Source organism: Myotis nattereri, assembly GCF_964212035.1.
Source record: "Myotis nattereri genome assembly, chromosome: 1".
In the NCBI taxonomy this organism is placed as follows: domain Eukaryota; kingdom Metazoa; phylum Chordata; class Mammalia; order Chiroptera; family Vespertilionidae; genus Myotis; species Myotis nattereri.
Genome location: NC_138075.1, coordinates 164,528,195 through 164,551,367, shown reverse-complemented (window position 1 = coordinate 164,551,367; position 23,173 = coordinate 164,528,195).

The window sequence follows — 23,173 nt, the reverse complement described above, 5'->3', positions numbered from 1 at the left end:
AATTAATATAGAGATTTGTTACCTGATATTCACACTGGGTCTTATAAAAGAAAAATACTGATGTGTGATATGAACAAGATCAAAAGGAGAAAAGCATATTTTATAATCTAAACTAGAGGCTCAGTGCACAAAATTTGTGCACTGGTAGGGTCCCTAGTAGCTGTGGGCTGTCGGCCAAATACTCCCTCCCTTCACCCGGCTGCCTGCCACTGCTGGCTGGCTGGGGCCTCCCTCCCTTCCCCCAGGTGCCTGCCACTGCCACTGGCCCGGGCCTCCCTCCATTCCCCTGGTTGGCCCCACCCCCACCCCTTGGTGGAACTCCCGGAAGAACTCTGGTTGAGAGGACAATTTGCATACTCCGCTTTTTATCATATAGGATTATTTACTTGAGACTACAAAATTATACCTGTAGTACCTACAATCTTAACCTTTACCAGGAAGGTAATAGAAGACAGTCATCTGAATAAAGACTTGGCCAATTTAAGTACATGATGATGCCATTTGGTCTGGAAAACATTTTCATTCACATCAAGTACATAACACAGCATATTTCCTGACCTCCTGGCCTATGAGGTTGTGGTTTCATGAGTAAATTAATAATAGACTGTCTCAATCTGTCTTTACACAATCCCTGATTCAAATTAGTCCTCAGTCTCCAGCTGCAGCATTGGCTTTGTGTCCAAGTCAAGAATAGTAAATGTATTTTAAGGTTCTGTTTGGAATTTTAGGCTGAAGATCCTAGATGCTAGACAAGATGTTTATGGTTTGTATATTAGAGGTCTCCCAGGTCAATCAAAGACTTAGAAAATTATCTCAATTGTTTTTGGGTAATTATTGCCTCCTCCAACATAGATTAGCCTTATATTATCAAAACCATTCCCTAGCATTACGGAGAAAGATATCCTTCCTCATACAATGCCAGCTCTTTTGACTTCTATAAATATCCTACTTGTGGAACTACAATCCAGAAAAAGTCAAATGCTCCTCTTGGGAATCAGACTTATATGACACAAAGGATTCCTTGCCACCTTTGTGGCATTACCTTGAGAGAGGTTGGCATCTACTCAGAATCCTGTAGTATGCGAGACAGAGTCAGAAGGTTAATTTGAACAAGGGCAAATTAAGCTATAATGCCAAGTGATGGTAGTGGTGGTCACTTATGAAGAAAATATTTATAGCTAAGAGTTTTCCATTTATTTAATACTGCATACATCTAACTGATATAATCAATAACACTTCAAAAGAACTAAGACCACCTGAAGGCAGCTAATAAAAGAGTGGCAGTAACTATGACCATGTGCTAGAGAAAATAATACATTAACTGAAGAAGATTCTATACAAGTTGCTGCAAGCAATAACACCAACAACAGTAACAACACAATACTTGTTTTGCATGCTGCATTACTTTTCATATGCCTTGGTGTGACTGTTCTGGATTCTGGATTTCACAATACAGTGGGGCCTTGACTTACGAGTGTCCCGACTAACAAGTTTTTCGAGATACGAGCCGTCTCTGGGCCAATTTTTTGCTTTGAGTTGCGAGCTAAAATTCGGATTACGAGCCAGCTTCAGATACCCCACTGCTAGTTGGTGCAGTGAACGTCACAGTGAACACCACAACATCAGCCCAGCATCACGTGTCTCACTCGTTCACTTTTTGATTTGACATACGAGTTATTTGAGTTACAAGCTCCGTCACAGAACGAATTAAACTCATAAGTCAAGGCCCCACTGTACTTTTATTATTATTACAACTATTATTATTGATGAGGTATTCTATTTAAATAACATGGTAGAATATCAGATAAAAGTTTTTAAAAATCCAGTTTCCAAATTTTTCATTTTAAAAAATGCATATTGTAGATAGTGTGTTCCTCTTCTTGTGGTAGGCCTGTAATTTTGCTTTAGTGACAAAACTTGACTAGCAGGATCACCTGTATTTTGCTGATTGTGATTTGAACGTAACAAGATAAACAGAAAAATAAATATCAAATTCCATGATTCTCAAAATTTGTCATTGAGATCATCTTTACTATTTTCTTGCCTGTTTCTATGGATTACTAAAATATGAGCGTCCCCATAGCACCTTTGGATCCTTATACTAAATAATTAAAGCTGTTAAAAATATAATTATCTTACTAAAAACGTAATTGTTTTACTTGATATCTGAAAAGATAATTCTTTGGAAACAGTAATTTTATGCTATTCTTTTAACGTAAGAGATTTTTACTACTTTTTATTATTGCCAGCTTAAAGAAAAAATTTAAACTAGTCAAGATAACAAAAGCTCAATTTAGACTGATTTCAAACTTCAAGTGAAAACAGTATAAGTAAAACTAAAAAAAAAAAATCTAAGTTAACACTTAATCACAGGTGTATACCCTACCACCTAGATATCATTGTTTTCTATATATATAAAAGCCTAAGTGACTGTTATGAATGAACGAACAGAACAACCAGTCCACCAGTTGACCAGTTGCTATGATGTGTACTGACCACCAGGAGGCAGATGCTCAATGCAGGAGGTGCCCCCTGGTGGTTAGTGTGCTCCCACAGCCAACCTCCTGTGGCCCCTCCCCCCGGCTGGCCAACTCCCTGTGGAACCTCCTTCCCACCCAGCCGGCCAACCTCCCACAGCCCCTACTCCTGGCCAGCCAAGCTCCTGTGGCCCCTCCCCTCCTGCCGGCCAACCTCCCTCAGCCTCTCAGCCCCCCGCCCAGCCAGCCCCCCTAGTTGGCCCCAATGTGGGTGCCAGCCAGCAAACCTTTGTGGTCCCTCACCCCCTGACAGGCCAACCTCCCATGGTCCCTCCCTCTCCCTGGCCAGCCAACCTCCCGCAGTCTTTCCCCCAGGCAGCTGACACCCAGACTGGCTAGCCGACCTCCCACAGTCCCTCTCCCCTGCCAGCTGGCCGCCTGATAGGCCCTAATTGGGGCACCGGCTGGCCAACCTCCTGGGGTCCCTCTCCCTGGCCACCCAGCCTCCCAATAGGCCTCGATCACCAGCCAGACCACGGGACCGCACTTGTACATGAATTCATGCACCAGACCTCTAGTAAGTGTATAAAATGATGGAAGAATCACTAAAAAGTGGTTTTAGACTGTACAGAGAATTGTGAAGTGCAAATTAATTTCAGGCTAGAGATTTTTTCCACAATATTTTTATTTCAATTGTTTTATATTTCACACAACTATTTACTACAACTACTTTCACTTATAAAATTGTAGCTTTTATACAGTTTCTTCCAACATGAAAAGAATATCCAAATATTATGGATTATAATAATTTAAAACTTCACACTCACTATTAGACAAATAGTTCCTACTTGGGAAGTCAATGTAATAAAACTATCACAAGTTTTGCTAAAAGAACTGAATAAATGAATGAATAAATAAACAAGCGAGCACATTATTAACCCTGTATTTTAAGAAAACTGGGTCAAATATTTACCTTTAAAAATTCTGGTTAAAAGCTCTAGCTAGTTAAAATTAATTTAATAATAATGTGGTGAGCACTTTTAAGCTCAGGATATCCTTTTACCAAACATATTATAGAGAAACAGAGCATAAAATAAATGAGAAACTATGTTGGAAGCACTTAGAAAAAGGTTACTCATGGAAGTGAGTGGTAGGAGGAAGCAAGATCTTGGGTCCAAGTATTGAATAAATTCACTTGGAATGTATTACCTCATGGAACAACAAGAAGGAATAGAGTCACAGAAGTAGAATTGGGGGTGCTCAGGTACTAAGACATCCTACTAATTTATCCTTGACTGCTTTCCTCAAAAACAGCAATGTGGGTACATGGTTAAAAGTCATCATCAAAATGGAAACAGAGCAGGTTAACCTGGTAGTTGCAACATGAGCATCTTGGCAGTAGACAGGCTGTTCCAACTCTTTGCTGGGCTATAGAAATTATGTAACTGGAGTAGTAACACCCTTTGGACAGATGGAGTAGCACTCATAGCAAGTTCATGTATTTTAAGAAAGGCCAGTGTATACAATCTTTAGAATATCTTAGAAGCGTTGACAGAATTATAGCAGCAATTTGGGAAAAGGATGACAACCCCAAAATTTTCCTCTTTTTTATCCTAAGGGAAGTAATAGAAAAACTTGTGACTGCTAGTTTATATCTCAACTCTACCCTTAAACTAAGAGCCTACTGCAAAGTCAACAGGCAAAAACTAATTCTTATTTCTAAAGAACATTCTTTAAAATTATTTAGAATTTAAATTGTTTTCAAAGCTAAAATAAAATAATTTGTATCTTCCCAGTGTCTATTCATTTTCTTTTAAATTCTCTCACTGAACTCTACTAAATTGAAAAAACAGTAGAGGGTCAATAATATGAATATTCTCCTATAAAACTAGGTAATGCAGAAAAAAATAGGAATTTGTCTATTTAAATGTAGTAATTTTTAGAGTGATCAGATTTTCAAAAAGATAGCATAATGAAAAACAACTATAACTGTTACACACTAGTTAATTTTTTTATTTATTGTTTATTTATTTATTTAAAATAGTGGCATACGCTTTTAAAAAACATATTTTGATTTTTTTACAGAGAGGAATAGACAGAAACATCGATGAGAGAGAAACATCTATCAGCTGCCTCCTGCACACCCCCTACTCGGGATGTGCCTACAGCCAAGGCACATGCCCTTGACTGGAATTGAACCTAGGACCCTTCAGTCCGCAGGCCAACGCTCTATCCACTGAGCCAAACCAGGCAGGGCTTTTTTTTTCTTTATTGATTAAGGTATTACATATGTGTCCTTATCTTCCCATTGTCCCCTCACCTCTCCACTCATGCCCTCTCCCCTCTGGTGTCTGTGTCCACTCGTTAGGCTTATATGCATACATACAAGTCCTTTGGTTGATCTCTCCCACCCTCGCCATATAGTTGCCCCTGTACAGTACAAATTTGATACTTTACACACTTAAGGAAAAACTGATAAAATCGACAAAAAAGAAAACTATAAAAAAATAAAACAATATTAATATAAATAAAAAATCTTAATCTTAAAAGTTAATATACATAAAACCTGGAGCTAGGTTTACTGGCTTAGATAGCAGAATATCTTTTTTATTTTAGAAGAGGATAGAGATTCCCAGGATAAAGGTGCCTGAAGGATTTTGAGAAAGACATGCTTTCCTTAAGCAATCAAACAGAGAAGGAAAACAAGGTGATAAAAAGGCATAATTTCAATGATAGAACAATTTTTAAAACATCATTTACAGGTGTTATTCTTTTTTACTTTCACAACTTTATTGAGGTATAATTAACATACAAAAACTATACATATTTAAAATATACTACTTGATAATTTTGACATATGTATACACTTATGAAACCACCACAATAATGAAGGCAATAAATATACCCATCACTCCAGAAGTTTTATTATGCCATTTTAATCCCTGCTCACTGTCTTCCTCTGTGGACAGCCACTGATCTGCTTTCTGTCATTGTAGGTTAAGAACTTGTTTGTTTAATCATTCATTCATTTCAGCAAAACTTTTGATGCTACTTCTATTACATGAAATCAATTTCACAAACAGGAACTATCTAATCTAATAAAAGACAAACATGCAAACTGACCATACCTTCGCAATGCTGTAAGCCATGCCCACCAGCCAATCAAAGTGACTATATGCAAATTAACCCAACCAAGATGGCAGCCGGCAGCCATGGAGCTGAAGCAAGCAGGAGGCTTGGTTGCTCCAGTAATGGAGGAAGCCAAGCTTCCCAGCTGGCTCTGAGCTCCACTGAAGGCAACAAAGTTTCATTTATAGAAGATAAATAAACCCCAGATACCTGCTTTCAGCCGGCCGTGGCCATGGAGCTGGAGCTAGCAGGAGCCAGCTCTGAGCTCCACTGAAAGCAACAAAGTTTAAATTATAGAAGGTAAATAAATCCCAGAATAAAATAAAATATAAAAGGAGATGCTGGGGGTTTCCATCGCTGGGGGGCTTGGCCAGCCTGTAAACGGCCCTCAGCCGCTCACCCAGACTGGCCAGGCACCGCAGTGGGGACCCCCGACCCTAAAGGGGGTGTGGCCAGCCTGGAAACAGACATCAGTCCCTCACCCAGGCTGGCCAAACCTCCATGGGGTAAGGGTCCCCATTGGGGGGGGCTTGACCAGCCTGAAAATAGTCATAAGCCCCTCAACCAGGCTGGCCAGGCACCCCAATTGGGACACCCACCCTGAAGGGGGTGTGACCAGCCTGCAAACACCCATTAGTCCCTCAACCAGGCTGGCCAGGCACCCCAGCAGGACCCTCACCCTGATCCGGGACACCCTTCAGGGCAAACCAGCCAGCCCCCACCCGTGCAACAGGCATCTATCCTATATAATAAAAGGGTAATATGCAAACTGACCCTAACAGCAGAAAGACTGGGAATGACTGGTCACTATGACACACACTGACCACCAGGGGGCAGACGCTCAATGCAGGAGCTGCCCCCTGGTGGTCAGTGCACTCCCACAGGGGGAGATCTTCTCAGCCACAAGCCAGGCTGATGGCTGCCAGTACAGCGGTGGTGGTGGGAGCCTATCCCACCTCCTCAGCAGCACTGAGGATGTCCAACTGCAGCTTAGGCCTGCTCTCTGCTGGCAAGAGGACATCCCCCGAAGGCTCCTGGGCTGCCAGAGTGATGTCTGACTGCCAGCTTAGGCCAATTCCCCAGGGAGCAGGCCTAAACCAGCAGGTGGTCATCCACCAAGGGCCCCAGACTACGAGAGGCACAGTCCAGGCTGAGGGGGACACTCCCCGCTCCGTGTGCACAAATTTTTGTGCACCAGGCCTCTAGTGTAATTAATAATCAGTGTGAAATTTTAAATTAATTTTCTAATATAAAATGAGAGCAAAGATCTGTAAATAAGAAGAATCCAAAGACTCAGGGGTATTAGGACTGTAAAAGAGAAGATGAGGAAAGGTGAGATAGCTAATGAGAATTTTATTGGAAAATATATCATCCATGTAGAGGTAAAGAAGGAAGATTATGAGAAGGCAAAGATTGTTAGTTTATGTCCAAAAGAACAGAAATGTCCCAAAACATAACTGAACAAGATCCTAGTGTAAGGCTATAGCAGCAGGGTTAAGATTATAGTAGAAATAAGATAAAATAGAAAGGATTGATAAAATTGGATAAATTGTGAGTAATTTAAATACATATAAGAGTAATATATGTCAGTGCAGACAACTCTTGAGAGTTAAAAACTCCAGGGAGACCCAGTCATAGAGGGGCCCCCACAGTGTTATGATTTAAGAGCTGCAGCAGATTCCCACAGTAAATAGCAGAGAAAAATCCCCTTGGGCTTCCCACAGGGGGTGTGGGGAAAACATTTTAAAATATGCTAGAGCACTCTGTTCTTCTTAAGAAGGCCTGCACTCAGGAGAAACTACTTAATAGCCTAGCCTTCTGGGATATTATCAGAGCCTCACTGAACTGAGGAAAAGAAATCCCCAACTCCAGCCTACTCTACCATCTTGTCCCTCCTAAGGGAAGAGAAAAAATCTGAGAAATACCTGTGAAATTCACAGCCCAGATGCATAGGTCACTAAACTACTGAGGGATGATCATAGGGATATAGAATGCTTCCCATCCACTCCACATCTCACTACCACATGACTATGGCCTATTTCCAGCAGTTCCCTTTACCCAACCAGTGGTTCTCAACCTTCTGGCCCTTTAAATACAATTCCTCATGTTGTGACCCAACCATAAAATTATTTTCGTTGCTACTTCATAATTGTAATGTTCCTACTGTTATGAATCGTAATGTAAATATCTGATATGCAGGATGGTCTTAGGCAACCCCTGTAAAAGGGTCATTCAACCCCCAAAGGGGTCGCAACCCACAGGTTGAGAAGCGCTGCAATACAGTGTCTTCTGTAAAGAAAAGTAACAAGGCATATCAAAAGACAAAACACACACACATTTTGAAGAAATAAAGCAAACATCAGAACCAGGAAATGACAGGAAATGTGATAAATTATTAGACCAGGAATTTAAAACAATTAATTATCAGTATGCTAAAGGCTCTAATGGATAAAATAAATAGCCTAAGAACAGCTATACATTTTAAGCAGGAAGATGAAAATCCTAAGAAAACAAACAAACAGAAATTATAGCAACAAAACAAACTGTAACAGAAATTACTTTGATGAGCTTACTGGTAGACTGGACATGGATAAGTAAAAAAATCTCTGAGTTAGAGGATATAGCAACAGAATTCTCAAAAACTGAAAAGTAAAAAGACTAAAAAAAATAAAACAGAATATCCAAGACTCTGGGGCAACTGCAAAAGATCTAATATATGTATCATGGGAATACCAAAAGAAGAAGAAATAGAGAAAGAAGAAATATTTGAACTAATAAAGACTGAAAATTTCCTCAAAATCAATGTCAGACACTAAACCACAGGTCAAGGAAGTTCAGAGAACACTAAGCATGGTAAATGTAAAAAAAAAAAAAAAAGAAAAAAAAGAAGAAGAAGGAAGAAGAAGAAAGAAGAAGAAGAAAGAAGGAGGAGGAGGAGGAGGAGGAGGAGGAGGAGGAGAAAGAAGAAAGAAGGAAGAAAGAAGAAGAAGGAAGGAGGAGGAGGAAGGAGGAGGAGGAAGGAGGAGGAGGAAGGAGGAAGGGGAAGAGGAGAAAAGAAGAAGAAGGAGGATGAGGAGGAGGAGGAGGAAGGTGGAGGAGGAAGAGGAAGGAGGAAGGGGAAGGAGAAGGAGGAAGGAGGAGGAGGAAGGAGGAAGGGGAAGGAGAAGGAGGAAGGGGAAGAGGAGAAAAGAAGAAGGAGGAGGAGGAGGAGGAAGGAGGAGGAGGAAGGAGAAAGGGGAAGAAGAGAAAAGAAGAAGAAGAAGGAGGAGGAGGAGGAGGAGGAGGAGGAGGAAGGAGGAAGAGGAGGAAGGAGGAGGAGGAAGGAGGAGGGGAAAGGAAGAAGGGAAAGGAAGAGGAGGAAGGAGGAGGAGGGGGAAGGAGGGAGGGGAAGGAGGAGGAGGAAGGAGGAGGAAGGAGGAGGGGAAAGGAGGAAGGGAAAGGAGGAGGAGGAAGAAGGAGGAGGAGGAAGGAGGAAGGGGAAGGAGGAGGAGAAAGGAGGAGGAGGAAGGAGGAAGTGGAAGAGGAGAAAAGAAGAAAGAGGAGGAGGAGGAGAAGGAGAAGGAGAAGAAGAAGAAAGAAGAAGAAAGAAAGAGAAGAAAGAAGAAGAAGAAGAAATACACCTAGGCATATCATCTACATAAAGAAAGGAAGGGCAGAGACTGCACCATCTTGAAGGGGAGAGTGGCTGTGATTGGATGCCCAGCCTTACCTTCAACTGGGGAGACCTCAGATACCTCCCGGGACCCTACAACCACATTGCCCAGGGACCAGCTGCCTCAGCTATGAACCCACAAACACTGAGACTCTAGCCTCCCTGGCTGTGGGCGCCTAAAATGTTTGTTCAGGGGGAGAAAATGTTGTGCCGAATATGTGGATGGGATCTGCACCTTCACACAGAGCAAATAGAAGGAATAGCTGAATCAAATAATATCCAACAGGAATTGTTGAATTAAACACAGCTGGTGCAACAATCCATGGATGGAAAGGTCAGAGATTGCCTGGAGAGAGTCAACACAGGAGAGACGGAGCTACATAACCACACAGCCTGAGAGGAGTGAACATGGGAAGACAAAGAAACAACCCACATACGAAAGAAAAGGAGGAATCACCAGAAAAGGAAGTAACCAAAATGGAGGCAAGCAATATGTCAGAGAAAGAATTCAGAGCAATGGTCATAAGGACGCTGAAAAGGTTGGAAGACAAATTCAACAATATGTGAAAGAATCAAGAGGAAATGAAGAAGAACCAAGAAGAAATGAAAAATGACATTGCTGTAATATAGAACACAATAGAAAGCATCAACAGTGGACTAGAAGAAGCGAAGGGTCACATCAATGAGCTGGAAGACAAGGTAGGAAAAAATACCCAAGCAGAGCAGCAACTGGAAAAAAACCTTAAACTTAAAAAACAGGAGGAGAGCCTAAGGGAACTTTGGGACAGCATGAAACAAAACATCTGCATAATAGGGGTCCCAGAATGAGAGGAAATTGAGCAAGGAATAGAAAACCCTGTTTGAAGAAATAATGACAGAAAACTTCCCTGATATTGGGAAGAAGAAAAAACTCACACAAGTCCAAGAAGCTCACAAAGTCCCAAACAAGATGAATCCAAAAAGACTGACACCAAGACATATTATAATTAAACTAGAGGCTTGGTGCACAAAATACATGCACTGGGGGGCGGGGGGTCCCCCTCAGCCCAGCCTGCACCCTCTTGCACTCTCACAGTCTGCGAGCCCTTGGGGGATGTCCGACTGCTGGCTTAGGCTCATGGGGAGCAGGCCTAAGCCAGCAGGTAGACATTCTAGGCACTGCCGTTGAGGCTCCCACCATTGCCTCTGCACTCGCCAGCTGTGAGCCTGGCTTTTGGCTGAGTGGTGCTCCCCCTGTGGGAGTGTACTGACCACCAGGGGGAAGCTCTTGCATTGAGCGTCTGCCCCCTGGTTGTCAGTGCCCGTCATAGAGACCAGTTGTTCCACTGTTCAGTTGATTTGCATATTAGCCTTTTATTATATAGGATTGGCAAACACCAACGACAAAGTAAGAATCTAAAAAGGCTGCCAGAGATAGAAAGTTATCTACAAGAGATCTCCCATCAGACTATTGACTTATTTCTCAACAGAAACACATCAGGCCAAAAGGGAATGGAATGAAATATACAAAGTCATGCAAAGCAAGGGTCTGAATCCAAGAATACTATACAGAGCAAGGCTATCAATCAAAGTTGGGGGTGAAATCAGGACCTTCACAGACAAAAAAGGACAAAGGGAATTTATTACCACCAAACCAGCAATGTAAGGAATGCTAAAGGGATGCTGTAAAAAGAAGAAATAGGAAGGGAAGAAAGAACACAGTTCTAAAGAATAAAAATGGCTACAAACAAGTACCTATCAATAGTAACTTTAAATGTAAATGGATTAAATGCACCAATCAAAAGACATAGGGTAGCTGAGTGGATAAGAAAACATGAACCATATATCTGCTGTCTAAAGGAGACCCACTTCAGAACAAAGGACTCACACAGACTGATGGTAAAGAGATGGAAAAAGGTTTTTCAGGTGAATAGAAATGAAAAAATAGCAATACTTATATCTGACAAATTAGACCTCAAAGTGAAGGACATAACAAGAGATAAGGAAGGCCAGTTCAAAATACTAAAGGGAGCAATTCAACATGAAGATATAATTCTGGTAAACATATATGTACCCAATACAGGAGCACCCAAATACATAAAAAAAATTTCTGGAGGATATCAAGGGACAGAGTGACAGCAATACAGTTATAGCAGGGACTTTAATACCGCACTAACACCACTGGACAAATCCTCTAAACAAAAAATCAGCAAAGAAAAATCAATCCTAAATGACACACTAGATCAGATGGAATTAATTGACATCTTCAGAACATTTCACCCCAAAGCCATTCTTCTCAAGTGCACATGGGTCATTTTCAAAGATAGACCACATATTGGGACACGGGCAAAGTCTCTTCAAATTCAAGAAGACAGAAATCATATCACGCATCTTTTCAGATCACAATGGCATAAAACTCGAAATCAACTACAATAAAAACAATTAAAAAAATCAAACACCTGGAGGCTAAATAGCATGCTATTAAACAATGATAGGGTTACCAAAGAGATCAAAGAGGAAATACAAAGCATCATGGCAACAAATGACAATGAAAACACAACAATCCAAAATCTATGGAACACAGTGAAAGCAATCTTGAGAGGGAAGTTCATAGCTCTACAGGCCTACCTCAAAAAACATCCACCTTGGCTGGCCTGGGGCCTGAAGGCTAAGGGCAGCTCCTGCGTTGAGCATCTGCCCCCTGGTGGCCAGTGTGTGTCATAGTGACCTGTCATTCCACGGGTTGTTCCACCATTCAGTAGATTTGCATATTAGGCTTTTATTATATAGGATTAGACTCATAAATAGACAGCAGGCAGACAGGTCTGGGGAGTGGGCATGGGAGGTGGAGGTATTGAGTGCAAGTGAAAAAAAAAGAATTCATGGACATGGACAACAGGGTGATGACCATTTTTCTCTCAGAACACTCATCTATGAAAAAATAAAAAGTAGTGCAATTACCCATTGAACTACTTAGAAAGCAGGCCATTCAAACCAAAGCAACTGCTTCTGGCTCCTTGCTTCAAAAACAGAATAACATTTATTTTCTAAAATTTACTTTCTAAGAATTCCCTCCTGTCTACTTTGGCTATAACTTTGCCTTCCAGCATCTCTTTTCTTATGATCAACTGTGAGGTTTTCAGCATTCTCCTCCTTGGGTCATTTATCTCAGAATCCCCAGTTAACTCCTCTACTCAACATTTTAACCATAGTCTTCAGATGCCAGATAATATAAAGTCATATTCAATGTCCTACATAGTTTACATGTCTGAATTGTAGTCTTTCTTGATTTAAATTTATGTCAGTTCAAGAAACTTGAGCAGATTTTCCAATACTGGCATCCCTGTTAAAAGGTCTGGGTCTCAACCATAACAGCCAGCCTTGAGTGGCAAACAAAAGCAGTTCAGAGAAAAGAGTGAGAAGTGGATCTCTAATATTAGTATTAAAAAAAGAAAGAAATTATTGACGTTCAGTGGCCAAGAAAAAATTCCAAAAAGTAACAAGAATATTTGATGTCATATGGACTCCAATTTATTTCTCAAATTTGTTTTTCAGCCATCCTGTGAATTTTTAAAATAAATGTGACTAAATGCTAACTAAGGAAATCACACAACTCAAACAGAAAATTAATAATATTTAATTCAAAACTCAGATAGATATGGGATCAAAGAGTAGCACCCCCCCTCAAAAAAAAAAAATGCAGTTCTGATACATGGTGAAGCAACTGAAACCAGTCTGATGATTAGTACCCAGTAGTAAACAAGAAATGCTGTACCATTCTGCCAGTAAAATGTAAAAGAATGGTTTGTAAATAAAATATCACCTATAAAGTGCCTAATCTACACTTAAAATACTTTAAAGGAAATTAAAAGGCAATCTTTATGTGTAACAGAAAAAGAAACAAATTATAAGTCAAACCTAAAATAACATAATATTTCAGGAGATATATAGTCAACGTTATGACAAAATATCTCCTATCTTTGAAAAATGTCCTTGCCCAGATCCCAATGGCTCCTCTCCAGAGATGTTTCTTTAAGTAGCCCTGGGTACCACAGACATTTTTTAACTTCCAATGTACACAAAGGGTTAAATACCACTGCTTTAGAAAGATGGGTTTCAGATGTGACTTAAACAGAATATCTATTCTATTTCTGATTCTCTAAACCCCTTTACTCTCCCATGTGTCAACTCCTTCTGCAGGCAGGCTTTCATAATAGATGATGACTACAGCCTTATATCTATCCGTTATATAATCCAAAAGCGAAAGCTTCTTTTTCTTCAACCACAGAACACAATATTAGGCTATTCTCTGGGCCAGCTTAGTTCCCATTTCCACCTGAACCAATCATTGTTTTAAGAGAGATACAATTATACATAATTAACCTAAATCAAGGAATATAAAATTTACATAAAATTTTATGTCTAGAACTAATGAAACCAATAACATTCTAATGAAACAAAAAGTGTCAACTATCCCTTAAGAATGTCTGTATAACTCAGAGCACACATGAAAAACAAGAGAAAAATCACAAGTAATAGTGTCAAAAGTAATCAAGGACAGATGCTACAGATGTTTCCCTTCAAAAAGCATTACATAATTAGGTAGGGATGATGAAAACATTTTTTTTATAAGCCTATAAGTGATATGGCTACAAAATCAATGCCACTAATCTGTTCTTAAGTTACAGTAGATCATCAGTGAATATAAATGTACTCACACATTTATATGTATTCCTATGTGAAAATTATTAATTTATTTGGGAATTGAATTATAGGACATTTTTAGTAATGCATTCCTCACAATAAATGAGAGATTCCTTTATTTGTCATTAAATAATAATAGTAAAAATATTTTATACCACAAAATATTTATAACTCAGTCATGTTGAAGAAAACAAAATACACAAAAGGTATTTTCACTTTATTACAACGAAGAAAAAATTCACTAAAACATAGACCAGCGGTTCTCAACCTGTGGGTCGCAACACCTTCGGGGGTCGAACGACCCTTTCACAGGGGTCACCTAAGACCAGCGGAAAACACATATATAATTACATATTGTTTTTGTGATTAATCACTATGCTTTAATTATGTTCAATTTTTAATAATGAAAATACAGCCTGCATATCAGATATTTACATTACAATTCATAACAGTAGCAAAATTACAGTTATGAAGTAGCAACAAAAATAATTTCATGGTTGGGGGGTCACCACAACATGAGGAACTGTATTAAAGGGTCGCGGCATTAGGAAGGTTGAGAACCACTGACACAGACCATTGTTACTGTTAGTTCATAGAACTTTATAAACCACTAGAGGTCCAGTGCACGAAAATTGTGCACAGAGGGGGGGGCGGGTCTCCTCAGCCCAGCCTGCACCCTCTCCAATCCAGGACCCCTCAGGGGATGTCCGACTGCCAGTTTAGGCCCGATCACAATCCTGGACTGCTGGCTCCTAATTGATCACCTGCCTACCTGCCTGGTCACCCCTCACTGCCCCCCATCAGCCTAATCGCCCCCAGTTGCTCCCCCTGCCAGGCTGGTCGCCCCCAACTCCACCCCTCTGCCAGCCTGGTTGCCCCTAACTGCCCCCCCCACCAGCCTGGTCGCCCCTAACTGTCCCCCCTGCTGGCCTGGTTGCCCCCAACTGCCTCTTCCACCAGCCTGGTCGCCCCACTCAGCCTGCTTGTTCAGTCATTTGGTCGTCCCTCACTAACCTCCCTGCCAGCCAGGTCATAGGCAGAAATCTTGTGAAGGTTAATTTGCATATTACCTCTTTTTTACATAGGATTTTGTACTTTCTTCTATTTTCTCTTCAAAAATCTCTTCAATTATGTATTTCTCTTATTAATGAAAAAACTTCAGTAGACCCATAAGTTGTTTCAATTACAGAATCATTAAAAATACTAAGGGAAATAAAAACTTTTTAAAAATCCTTCACTTCATTCTAAAACTTGAAATTCTATATTTTTCTTTTTCAGTGATGGAATGTTTAATTATCAACCTTTGTGAATGTTTTTTTATAAATGTCAATGGTATGTGCTTATAATACATGCAAAATAGCAATAACTGGAATGTTTGCATATAAGGTAACACTTCCACAGTACCCTAAAAAACCATCACTTACTCCTTACTTAAAATTTCCATGGCAAGGCACTTAGTTTTCATGACACTGTCTACTCTGTAATTTAAATTCTTTAATCATTAAATTGAAAACAACTGGAGTGCAATGATGGCATTACATACTTATCAAAAGGCAGGAAATGTGAAATTTTAAACTTTAGGAAAGATTTGGGGCATGAGAGAAATGGTGAGCAAAGGCTGGTACTTCTTATAATTGAATTGAATTACATATTACACTTATAAAAATTCAATCATTTGTGTAATGGGAATGGGAGGGAGGGAGATAATTATTTTGTAAAGGATAAATTCAAGAGTTGAAAATAATCATCAAACTTTCTCATTTTGTTTTGATTTTGCAAAAAAGGGCAATAAAGGAAATATAAATAAGTCCACATTGCAACTTCAAGATTTTAAAACAATTATCTTTGTTTTAAACAAGCAGATATAGAACAAGCAAATAAAACTTAAATTAAGAATATGAAAGATATGAATAGTACAATTAACAAATTTGAGATGGTTGACATATTTAGAGCACTATACCCAATAACTGCAGAATGAGTATTCTTTTCAAGTATACAGAAAACACGTATTGAAATATGCCATATAATAGTCTATACTACAAGTCTCAATGATGTTTCCAGTATTTAAATTATATGCATTATATATTTGATCCCAGTGAAATAAGCAAGAAATCCAGAAAAAGATAGTAAATAGTAAATCCATTAAGTTTTGGAAATTAAGCTATCCTATATAATAAAAGCCTAACATGCTAAGTGTCCAGTCATCCAGTCGTCTGTTCAACCAATCAAACTGTAATATGCTGCTCAACCACTTGCTATGACATGCATTCACCACCAGGGAATAGACAGTCAACCAGTCAACCAGTCGCTATGACATGACCACCAGGGGGCAGACACTCCGACTGGTAGGTTAGCTTGCTGCTGGGGTCCGGCCAATTGGGACTGAGCAAGACAGGACAGACATGCCCTGGAGCCCTCCCGCAGTCCCTCCCCAGCTGGCCAATCTTCTGCCTCTCTCCCCAGCCCCGATCGTGCACCGGTGGGGTCCCTTGGCCTTGCCTGTGCCCTCTCTCAATCTGGGACCCCTCGGGGGATGTCAGAGAGCTGGTTTCAACCCAATCCCACAGGCCAGGCCAAGGGGGATTGTGCACCAAACCTCTAGAACAATTATAAAAATCATTGGGGTCAAAGAACAAATTACAGTACAAATTATAAAATATTTTAAATTAAATAATAATGAAATATGATATTGAAAAATGTGTGGAATGCAGCTAACATATGTCTTAAAGTGAAATTTATAGTGAAAAAGAATAATCAAAATCAAATATCTAAGCATTGAATTAAGAATCTGGAAAAAGGAAAGCAAATTAAACCTTAAAAAAGTGGAAAAATAAAATAAAGACAAGAACAATAAACATAGAATAGAAAATCAAAAAAGCCACAAAATGATAATTTGTAAAAATTGATAAAAGTTATATACTATCTAGCAAGACTCATCAATAAAAAAGATTAAACAAACATGTAAGAAATAAAAAAGCAGACATCAATTATGCATTCTAGGGATATTTAGAAATAATAGAGGGTATATGAACAACTTTATGCGAATATATTTCAAATTTAGATAAAGTGAGAAAAAACTAGCACAAAAAAAATATACAAAAAGATTCCTTGAATCAAATAAAGGAATTCAATCTGTTATTAAAAACTATCTAAAAAAATTATATCCTGGGTTTCACCAGTGAATTAAAGAAACATTTAAGTGAAAATCACAAAACTTCCACATATTCTTCCAGAAAACAGGAAAAAGGCAACACATCAAATTAACTTATGAGGTGACCATAATCATGATATTAAAGCATGACAATGAAACTGCTAAAAAGAAAAAGACCAATCTATTCCATGAACACAGAAACAAAGTCCCTAATAAAATATTAGCAAATAAGGTGCTATAGTGTATAAAGGATAATATATCAAAACAAAAGGGATGTTACTCAATTATCTGCAAAAATGGGTTCCTATTAAGAAAGCAATCAATGTAATTTACTACATAAAGAGAATAAAGAAAAAAATCATGAATACCCAAATAGATGTAAAATATTAATATTGAATACATATTCCCAATATAAGCTCTTAGCAAGCTAGATTTAAATAAAAATTATTTTTAATTGCTTTTCATATTTACAATATAGTGAAATATTAAAATGTTCTCCAAGATTCAAAATAAAGATGTTCATTCTCACCACTATTATTCAACATTCTCCAGGTGCCAGTGCCAGTGCATACACTAAAGCATGGTAATCATCATCATTATCATCACAAAATGCATAGGGATTACAAAGTAATTCTCCATACATTATACAGTTTTGTATGCAAATTATCTGAAGTAAACTACATATAAACTATTAGAATGAATAGTGAATTAAGCAAGATCACTGAATATAAAAGTCAATATGCATAATGCACTTCTAAATACTAGAACAAATAATCTGAAAATAATTTTTTTCTAAAGATACTTGTACCTTAGCACTGGAGTTGTAGCTCCAGTTAAGATGGAGTAAACACAGCCCACCTAAAAACCATAGACAGGATACTGAGAGCAGCTGTCTAAAAGGTGTGAAATTTGTGGGGGTGGCTCATTAGTTGAGCATTGACCTATGAACCAGGAGGTCACAGTTCAATTCCCAGTCAGGCCACATGCCCAAGTTGCAGGCTTGATCCCCACTGTGGGGTGTGCAGGAGGGAGCTGATCAATGATTATCTCTCATCACTGATGTTTCTATCTCTCTGTCCCTCTCCCTTCCTCTCTAAAATCAATAAAAATATATTTAATAAATAGGTAGATGATAGATAGATGATCGATAGATAGATAGATAGATAGATAGATAGATAGATGATAGATAGAAAATTAAATAAGAGACTTTACGTTTTAGACAAAACAAATAAGCACATTTCACTCTGATCCTGGAAATTACTACATACAATAAAACCTTGGATCAAATACAGTGATCAGAAGACCTGAAGGGTAGAGAAAATAAAGTGGACTAAGCACCTCGGGACTCAAGAAAAGACCTAGGGCAGTTTATTCCTAACTTTTTTTTTTTTTTTTTTTTTTTTTTGCGCTCCTATATATCCTAGCCTAGACACAAGAGTAACCCAAACCCTGGAAATGCCAACTGACACAGAAAAGAAAAAATGCCTTAGGAAAAACCTACTTTAACTAGCCCAAGAACCAGGAAAAAGAAATCCCTGTAGGACTTTTGACTACACTCACTCTCCTCAACAGAAAGAACCACAAAATAATCTATACCCTACCAGCCCTCTCCTTCCTTCCACCACCCAGGTGTTCTGGAGATTGTGGGGCAGAGCCTTATAGTTCCTCTAAGTCTAAGTGATACTTCTACTCCCCACCTGGTGCTGCAGAGCCTAGAGAGCAGGACATGTCATTTGATCCCACTCCATTCTAAGAAAATGACAACCAAAGGCAGCCCCTCACCTCCTCCAGGCTAGAGTGGCAGGAGAATGGTAGATTACAGAAAAGAGTGAACTAAAGAAAGGGATCTGTGTATGAAGTCCTGGGTATATCCCCAAGTGGGTCATGGGGCAAACCAAAATCAACAAAGCAAAAGTTCTGAGAACTGAAATATCATGTGGAATACTGTCCAGGTTTAAAATTGGTTGCTAGGTAGCATAAAACCAGAACAGAACAGAATGAAAGTACAAAGATTTTAAAAACTAAATTGACATTTGAACCACCACACACAAAAATGGTTTAGGATGTGTACTCTAAACTCAAATAAGTTGACTGACTGCTAAAATAGATTTAAGTAGAAACCAGAATTTAACATACTGAAAGGAGTTTTAGGGATAAACTAGGCAGGTTTAGGAATAAAAAGGTCTATGGGTGAGGAGTGCATAGGTGAAGGCCTGAAGCTGCCAGAAGGCATACATTCACAATCAATCAATCAATCAATCAATCAATAAATGGATGTCTTCCTCTCTCCGAATAAGGAGAGAGGAAGACATCCATTCACAGAAGATAAGAAAAAGCCACAGGACATGGGGAAAACGAAGGAAACAAACTTTCACAGGGGATAGAGAAATGCCAACAAATGGGAGAAAGAGGAAAACAGATTTTCCCAGGAGAGAGAATTCTACCTCTGAAGGGGGAGGGAAAAAGGGAGGCACCACATGGGGTTTGGACTTTGAAGCTGATATTCTGCAAAAGAGTGACCAATTAGAAGGAAGTATGAAGAAACAAAGAACTACAGCCTTTATAAACCTTAGCAAAAAAGAGCTTGGTGGGTTACCTCCTTGGGACCCCTTTCCTACATGGGATTCTATACTTGCTTCCAATAAATTTCCACCCTTTTCGGCTTCATTCTTCGAATCCATCAGGACAAAGCTCAGGAAAGAAATAACCCTTGCATCCTGCTCAGGAAAACCTGAATCAATAATACTGAAAATGTCTGGGACACAATCCAAAATTAGTCATCTCATGAAGGAAACGATATGAGGAGATCTGAAAAGATATGAGATTTTTAAATGAGAAAAGATAATCAACAGATGAAAACACCAAAATCGAAAAGATGCTTGAATTATCTGACAGTAATTTTAAAGCAGATATCATACAAAGTACCAATAAGCAATTATAATAAACTAGTTCCTGATGCCCAGGCTGTGCCAAGCCTGGGCTGGTTTCCTTGCTGGCACATGCGATTCAGACATGGTTCCTGCCTGCCTCTGAGCAATGACTTTCCCAGAACTTTTCCATCTGGTACAGGTGGTGAGGCCTGGCCATGCTGAGCTTCCTCTACTTGCTAATTAGATGGTGCTTCTGAAAATTTCTGAAAAAGCCATTCAAAATCACATAGGCTGTGTGCACGAGCTCCATGGACAGGAGAGGTGCCAGAGGGGACCTTGGGTAATGAGGAGTGCGCACGGCCTCAGGGCCACCATCCTATGACAGTCTGGCCATCTCCCAGCATTTCCTATGAGGGTTCAGAGATCTCACAGACAATCTATCCACTTTGTTTTCAGATGGAAGAACCAAAGCCAAGAGAAGCAAAGAGACTTGCCTAAAGCCACACAGCAAGTCGTGTATTCACTTCACAAACATCGCTGAGTGTCTACTATGTGCATGACACAGAACCAAATACCAGAGGTACATTCCTGAACAAAGCAGGCTTGGACCTCCCCTCGGGGAGTCTACAGATGTGTGGAAGAATCACAATAAGAATAACCCAAAGAGTTGTAGATTATAGATGTGCTAGGTGCCAAGGAAGGGATGTCTGAGGTTTTTCAAAAGCATAAAGCAGAGACTGAGCTGGCTTAAAGAGAAATGCATTTATGCTGAGCCCTGAGGGGTTGGGCTGAATTGGAAGGGACACAGGTGTGGGGAAATGTGGGGAAATGCAAAGGCCCTGAGGTAAAAGGGAGAGTGGCAGGAGTTAAGAATAGAAAGAGAGCCAGTGGTTATGCTTCAGGGAATTGGCTGCCAAGAGGGGTGGAAGGTGATGTTGGAGAGATGGATCTGGTCAAGTAGGCTGTGGTCAGGATTTTGGTCTTTCTCCTACAAATGGAATAAAGTCTCCCCCTTTCCCTCTGGGAATGACAGTTGTATGGGCTGGAGAGACCGGAGCCCCCACACTCTACCTGCTGGGTTGTAAGGAGAAGAGCCTACTTCCATCACAAATAGCCTCTCCAGCTGCCCAGAGCCCTTCTGAAATATGGCCCAAGCCACATCTCATCTGACACAGGAGGAGAAAGAAAAGGAATTCAGTCAAGAAAACTTCCTTAGATGAAGTCTACCTTTCCCTCCAGAATCTGGGAGAAAATTTATCATCCAACCATTGATAAGGTCACATAGTTTTAGCACTTGCAGGCTTTCACCCTCCACCTTAAGAGGTCCAGAGGGGGCACAGGGTTTGTGTGAGGTCATCCAGTCAGTGAGTGGTGAGGAGTGAGGACCTAGGCACACAGCCTCTAACATGTCTGCACCAGCCTTCTAGTAGCCCCTATTTTCTCAGTGCAGACATTCAGTCTCGGTGACTGTTTCCCTCTGTGTTTCCCATGATCTCATGGAAACTCAGAATATGAATTGTAGTTCATTTGGTTTAGAATGCCCAGAAAGACTGGGCAGAAACTATGGGGCTTCATAATCAGGAGGAATCCACCCATGTATATATTCACTCCCTTGCTCAGACACTCATATGTTCATTTATCCAACACTAGAGGCTCAGTGCACAAAATTTGTGCACTGATAATTTTGCGCACTGGCAGGGTCCCTAGCAGCTGCTGGCTGCCAGCTGGGTACTCCCGGACGAACTCCCAATCAAGGGGACAATTTGCATACTACGCTTTTATTATATAGGATGGAATATTAGAAACTCTTAGTAAAAATCTACAATATACCAAAAAATGACAATTTCAGAATAGAAAATACAGTGACAAATTTTTTAAAACTTCACCAGATGAGCTAAATGGCATAATGAAAATGACAAAGAAAAGAATCATCAAACTTAAAGATCAAAGAAATTATCGAATCAGAACAGAGAGAAATAGATTTAAAAAGACTTAAAAGAGTCTTAGAGACCTGTGGGAAAATACCAAAGGAGAAATCTATTTGTAATAAAGATCCAATAATAGAATTCTAAAGAGGAAAGGGACATCTTTATGATAAAGATTAAAGGAGCTAATAAATAACTCTTAGCTTCTAATAAATGTTTCAGCAAAATAAATCCACAGTGATATGTACCTTCTAAAAATACTGACAACACAACAGATACTTCGCAATCCTGTTAAAAATAAGCTTTATCCTGAAGAGAATTTGTGCAACTTAAGTTTCAAAGAAAATACAGATAGTCATGACAGAAACAGGAATGAGAAATAAAAGAGGCTAAATAGCTGTCCTGGGAAGTTAACAAATCTTTCCCAATCCACAAAATTAAGAACCAGCTCACAGTTTGCCACCTTCAAAAATATTGCTTCGCCTAAATTAATCATTTGAGTTGTGTTTTACAATACTTATATGCTATTCATCTGGAATTACAGGAAATGAAAATGTTACAAGACTCAATTGGGTTTTGATGCATTAAAATTAAAAATACCAATGACAAATTCAAATGAAGATGTCAGACAAGCAGTTGGACATATGTTGGAAGTCAAGGGAGAGGATGGGCTGTAGACATAAATGATCTACAGTGCCCTTGGACTATAGAACAGTTTTTTCCCTTTGATGATGTAATGTTGAGGGTGTTTCTTTAAACTATCAATTAAGATTACAGTTCATCATAATAGGTAATCCCCAAGGGTCATTAATACTCGACTGTACACCTACATATGATGGATTAAATAATAAGTATCCTCATTCAATATAGGGGCATTATCATGTTTTTAAATGTAACAAATATCAGAATCAATGGATTATAAATTTTAAAACTTCTAATGCATACATAAAAAAACAAATTTTTCTATACACTCTCATGCTAAATTTGAGTTTAAGTGTGAATATTTTAAATTTAATAAGCAAATTTAAATGAGCAAGTTGAAGACATATTTTAACATTTACAATAATACAACTTTTAGGTTGCTTCCTGATTTTGAGTGTTTCTTTTAATCAAAAATAACAAAATTATAAATGCAAATCCTGAGAATGTTCAAGCTCAGATCAAAGCTGTGCATTCAGAACAGGAACTAAAAATAAAATCCCCAAAATTCATAACAATTATGAGATCTAGACCTACACATGCAAGATAATCAGTTCTTTGAAATTATTTATCTGAAGTGAACATAC